The sequence below is a fragment of the Nicotiana tabacum genome, chromosome 5 (genome assembly GCF_000715075.1).
Source record: "Nicotiana tabacum cultivar K326 chromosome 5, ASM71507v2, whole genome shotgun sequence".
Taxonomy (NCBI): Eukaryota; Viridiplantae; Streptophyta; class Magnoliopsida; order Solanales; family Solanaceae; genus Nicotiana; species Nicotiana tabacum.
In genome coordinates this window covers 66,663,327-66,669,671 of record NC_134084.1, presented here as the reverse complement: position 1 = coordinate 66,669,671, position 6,345 = coordinate 66,663,327, and positions in this window count along the sequence as shown.

Genomic DNA, 6,345 nt, shown 5'->3' with positions numbered 1-6,345 from the left:
GCTTCGCGCAAAACTGCTTGAAGAGCAACTGTCTACAAATGCCCGACTGGACATGGTTCTCAAAAACCTTGATGCTTCTCACTCCTATTCTTCCTCTTCTAGTAACTCTTAGATACCCCCTAGTGACCAGTGTCTTCTGTTATGATGTTTTGTGGCTGATGTTTCTATTTTTGTTTGTCTTTTCGCTGATGGCATGTTGGATCTCACCATTACTGCTCATGTTTTGCTCAGTCCATTATTAATATCAATGAAACATCTCCTCTTTTTGCATGTACAATGTTGTTTCCTTTGGCTTCTCTTTTCTGTTATATTGTGTGCACATATGTGGCATGAGTTGGATGTGTTAGACTTCTTTATGTTATTTTCCTATTTGTGTATTTTTAATGATGCCAAAAGGGGGAAGATATATATTAGTGAGTAGCGTATGCATTGTGATATTAGTGAGTAGTGTATGCACTATTATAGTAGGTATATGCATTGTGAAATGGGGGATCAAAAGCAAAAGGTCAGGGGGAACTTGTGAAAAATTGATGCAAAAACAGGGGATCTGATTACGGGGGAATCAAAAGCAAAATGTCAGGGGAACTTCTGAAGTTCCTGGTACCTCATCTGGTTATTTCTGCTCAAAACAAATACTATCAATGCCTAAGTTTGTCATCATTAAAAAGGGGGAAATTGATGGGTTTTCAATGTCTTTGCCTTATGCTTCTTATGTTTTGATGATATAACAAACTTATCGTAAGAACCAGATAGAGAACCTGACTCACTTAGTACACATCTCAAATGAACGAAGTCCAGTCTGATCTCTAGCAAATGAATTGCTCCAAAGAGGAACACAACAGGGACCTGATATGTTGGTGTTCTCTGACAGAAGTATAAGTCAACTATACAACTAGAATGCAACTGCAGAAAGTGACTGTCTACAACTATACACGCGACAGTGCAGCAGACAGTGCAGCAGTCACTTCTCATTGGGAAGAAGTGTGTACCAAGAATTGACATCACCATTGTGATGTCTTTTGTAGTATAACAACTTGGTGCAAGGCACAAGATATTCACTTGAGCATTTAGTGATATTCTCTCAAGCAAAAAAGTGTTCATCCATCATTGAAGTCACAAGTTTGTCAAGAATAAGAAGAAAACTCCACTAAAGGATCAGTTTCACAATGAGTCTATGCGTATCCGTAGTTGAGTTGTAATCTTGTTATTTGTTCTTCATTGTAACTCTTATCTTGCTTTCTTAGAAGTTGTGTTTTATGAAACCCCAAAAATCCGTAAACTCTTTGAGTTTATGTTGTGACTAGGTTTAGTCATAAGTTAAAGTCTTTGTAACTAGAGAGTGACAAAGTGGCTTATGGTAAGAGTATCACAAGTTAGTTAAGTTGAAGTCTTTGTAATAGAGTCATTACAAAATGGCTTGTAATAGTGAGATTACAAGTTAGTGAAGTTGAAAGCCTGCAAGTGTAGGTCGTGGTTTTTGTCCCCTTGAGTGGGATTTTTTCATGTAAAAATCCCGTGTCTCTTTTACTTACTGCTTCATAAGTATTCTCAGCAGAAACTCATAGAGGAATAGGTGCGTTATAGTTTGGTGGACTCATATAAGCTATCAAGTATGTTTTGGTGTTTTCGAGGTCCAATTGCGATTCTGAGATCGGTAATAGTTCATTAATGTCATTTAATACTTGCACGCAAAATTTGGTATCATTCTGAGTAGTTTAAGTACGCTTCGGTACATTAGAGTAAATTGAAGAACTGGAAGTTCACAACTTTGATTCAATTGGTTTGGGCGTGATTCTTAGTTTTGATGTTGTTTTGTGCGATTCGAGAGTTCGAGCGAGTCTATTTTATGATTCTAAACTTGTTGGTATGTTCAAGCAGGGCCTCGAGTTCACCGGGTGTTAATCGTATGAGGCTCGGACAAAGTTTGGACTTGGGAGCACCAGCTGAAGCTTTCAGCTTTTGGTGTAATCGCACCCGCGGAGGGCCAACCGTAGGTGCGAGCTCACAGAAGCGAGCAAAGCCCCGAAATAGCGGCCCAGGAACCATAATGTGCCCCATACTCCACAAAAGTGGGACCTCATTCGCAGAAACGGAGCCAGCCAATGTTGTGCACTTCCGCAGAAGCGATGCCGCAGGTGCGGAATCGCTGGAGGCAATGTGGTCTTTTAAAAACGGGACATAGGCATTTATGCTCATTTCTTACACTACCTGGGGGCGATTTTTGAGCTGGTTAGAGAGAGATTTTCATCAACTAATTGAGGTAAGTAATTTCTACTAAATATGAGTTAAATAAATAGTTTATAGGTAGATTATTACATGTAAATTAGTAAAAATCGTGGGTTTAGGTGAAAACGTAGGTTTTGATAAAATTAAGATTTAACCAAGAAATTTGTCATGGAATTTAGTAAAAATCACATATTTGAGTTCATGAGATTATGGGTAACAACTTTATTCAAAAATATCCGAAATCCGGGCACGTGGGCCCGGAGGTGAATTTTAGGAATTCTTCAAATAGGGTTGGGAAATCACTTTGATAGTTAGGATATGAGCTTTTGAACATGTATTTACTATTTTATATAACCTTTGACTCGCTTCGAGTCGTTTGGCACCGAATTGAGGGTTTGAGCACAATCTTGGACTAGAAAGTAAACTTTTAGACAAGGTAAGTCTCTTTTCTAACCTTGTAAGAGGGAATTAACCTCATAGGTAAATTTAATTAATATGTACTTTTATTTGTGGGGGGATACGTACGCACGAGGTGACGAGAGTTCGTACATAGCTACTAATTATGCTTATGTCCGGATAGCTTTTGGTTTACACCATGCTTTGCTGATACTGCTATTTGATTATGCTTATTAATTGCCTTGAATAGAGATGAGGTTGAGGATTTCAAGATTTTAAAAGTTTCTAGTTGAATTTCCTATTTTGGAAAGAATTGAGGGATATTATGATAACTTGAGAAATCTATGTTCAACCATGTTGCACCTATATTCCGCGAGTGGGGTAAATTTCCACTACTCTTATGGGAGCAGGATGTTCACCTCGGCAGGTTAATAGACGCATCTATGGTTCGTGTTGTTCGACCCTCAGCAGTGCACAGTATATATGTATGTGTGTGTGTGTGTATATATATATATATATATATATATATATTTGGATTGGGTCGTACGTCCTCGGCATAATTTGTGAGTAATAATACTGGAAGCTCTATTATATTTGATATTGTTTCATTGGCTTGAGAAGTTAAAAGTTAACATAAGGGAAATGATTTGGTAGTTACTAACGTTGAAAAGATTGTTTATTTATTCTTTCTCTGAGTTCTATTGTCATTTATATATATCATGTTTAAATAGAATTTCATATATTTTATTGTTGGCCCATAGTAAGGGTTAAAGTTAACCTCTCGTCACTACTTCTTCAAGGTTAGACAGATACCTACTGGGTACATGTTGTTTATGTACTCACGCTACACTTCTGCACTAAATGTGCTGGATTTGAGGCGGGTGCATCTGGATATCAGTCCGGCACGCATCCTTGACTACTTCGAGACTTTGCGGTGAGCTTCCTTCTCATCCTATTCTGCAATAGCCGAAATCTTCCTTTTGCTTTATTTTTTATCTATCTCATTTTAGATAGTAGTGTAGTATTCTTTTGTATATTCTACTAGTAGCCCATACACTTATGACACAGGTCTTGGTGATTCATGCTAGTAGACACTTGAGGGTTTTAAGTTATTTTATTTATCTCACTTGCTTTAAAAATCTTGATCTCTCATTTTATTTAAATTCTTACTTCTTATTTATGCACAAATTAAAAATCAACAAATTTTAAATCTTTAAAAGAAAGGATCACAGAGTTAGTTCACTATAGGGTTGCCTAGCGGTAACATTGGGTGCCATAGAGTAGGTTCTCGTAGGTCTCACTAGTTATGAGCAGTCCTAATAGAGCCTTGTGGATCGGTGCAGAGATGTATGTACCTATCTTCGAGAAGCTATAGGGTGTTAGGAAACTACTATTTCTTTATCTCCTATTATGCAGTTGATATTATACTAAGTGTCTTTCTCGTATTCTCTCATAGATGGTGAGAACGCACACGACGGATGTTGCAAACCCAGGAGGAGCTGCTCCCCCTATTGCTAGAGACCGAGGTAAAGGCCGGGGAGGGCACTAGCCCGAGGTAGGGGACGAGGACGTCCCAGAGCTTCCCCAATTATACCACTAGAGTATCCAGTAGAGGATCCCATTATTGAAGAGCAGGGCGAGGTGCCTACCGCAAAGCTAGCCCCGGTAGATTTCATGTCAGAACCGGGCTTCCAGGAGGTTATGCGATGTATACTACGGTTCATTGATTCTATGACCCAGGCTGGTTTATTTCAAGCAGACCTAGCCATATCTCAAGTAGGAGGGGAGCACAGACTCCTACTGCTGAGGCTCCTGGACATGTTGCTTCCGTATATCAGACCCCGGGTACATTATCCGTGGGTGAAGCCCAGCCAGTTACTGCAGTTGTACCTGATCCTAGACCAGCTGCGTCCGGCGAGTCACAGAAGCTACTAGATAGATTGATCAGGCTTCACCCTCCTGTCTTCGGAGGTGAGCGACATAAGGACCCCTAGGACTTCATTGATAGGTACAGGGACAGACTGTACAACATGAGTATATTATAGTCCCACGAGGTGGATTTCACTACTTTCCAGTTAGAGGGTAGAGACTGTAGATGGTGGCAGTCACATTTTCTTAGCAGACCAGCAGGTTCTCCTCCTATGACTTGGGATCAGTTGACACGCCTTTTCTTGTATAGGTATATTCCGCCTTCCTAGAGGGAAGAGTTGTGGTGTCAGTTTGAGCAGCTCCAGTAGGGTCAGATGTCAGTGACCGATTATGAGGCGAGGTTCTCTGAGTTGTCTCTCCATACACTTATGATACTTTCTATTGACGGGGAGAGAGTGCGGAGGTTTGTTGTAGGGTTGCACTCAGGTATTCAGGCCACCATGGCTTGGGAGGTTGAGAGGGGAACTTTTTACCAGCTAGTAGTATAGATAGCCTAGAGGAATGAGGGTTACCGTCAGCGAGGTAGAGAGCAGATGCATGTGGACAAGCGGTTCCATTTTTCGGCAGAGTTTAGAGGTGCTCCGGCTGGGGACAGAGGTTAGTTTGGGAGGGGTCAGCCTAGCAGGCTCACATATCCAGCATCGCCACCTCCTCGGGGTTCTCCATTGTGACCTTATTTCAGTGTCATGCCAGAGAGTTCATACCATCCACCAGCTATTCAGGGTTCTTCTAGTGGGTATTCAGGCCACCAGGGTCAGACTTCAAGGCAGTAGTATATTGTGCCGAAAGGTTGTTACGAGATCGGGAATCCGAGCCGCATAAATAGGTTTTGCCCCAGACTTCGAGGTAAGGCAGTACAGTAAGGCCATCAGCCCATGATTACGGAACCAGCCGTCTGACCGCCCAGAGGCAGAGGGAAGGCAGGTAGGGGCCATCCTAAAGATGGAGGCCAGGCAGGGGGAGGTCAGCCAGCTACTGTTTAGTCCGGCGGAGGCCAACCAGTCGGTGCTCCATCTAGGTTCTATACTTTTCTGATCAGACCAGATACGGTGGCCTCAGATGTCGTGATCACAGGTATTATTTTTGTCTTTGATAGGGATGCTTCGGTATTATTTGTTCGGGGATCTACCTACTCATATGTGTCATCTCTATTTGCTCATTTCCTGGATGATCCTCGTGAGTCTTTAGGCACTCCTATTTATGTGTCCACTCCCGTGGGCGATTATGTTATTGTGGATCAGATCTATCAGTCTTGTGTTATCACATTCTGTGGTTACGAGACTAAAGCGGATCTTCTATTGCTTGATATGACCCACTTTGAGGTCATCCTGGGCATGGACTGGTTATCTCCATACCACGCCATCCTTGATTGCCATGCCAAGACTGTTACCTTGGCGATGCCAGAGTTGCCTAGATTGGAGTGGAAGGGGTCGTCTGTTAGTGCATCTAGCAGGGTTATTTCTTACATGAAGTCTCGACACATGGTCGAGAAGGGTTGTTTGGCTTATCTAGCTTATGTTCGGGATACCACTACAGAGACTGTAGCAATTGATTCAGTACTAGTAGTTTGGGAGTTCTCCAATGTGTTTCCTTCTGATCTTCCAAGCATGCCACCAGATCGTGATATCGATTTATGTATTGATTTAGCTCTAAGTACCCAGCCTATATCTATCCCATCGTACCGTATGGCTCCAAAAGAGTTGACAGAGTTGAAGAAACAACTTGAGGAGTTGCTAGCAAAGGGGTTCATTAGACCAAGTGTATCACCTTAGGGTGCACCAATGTTATTTGTGA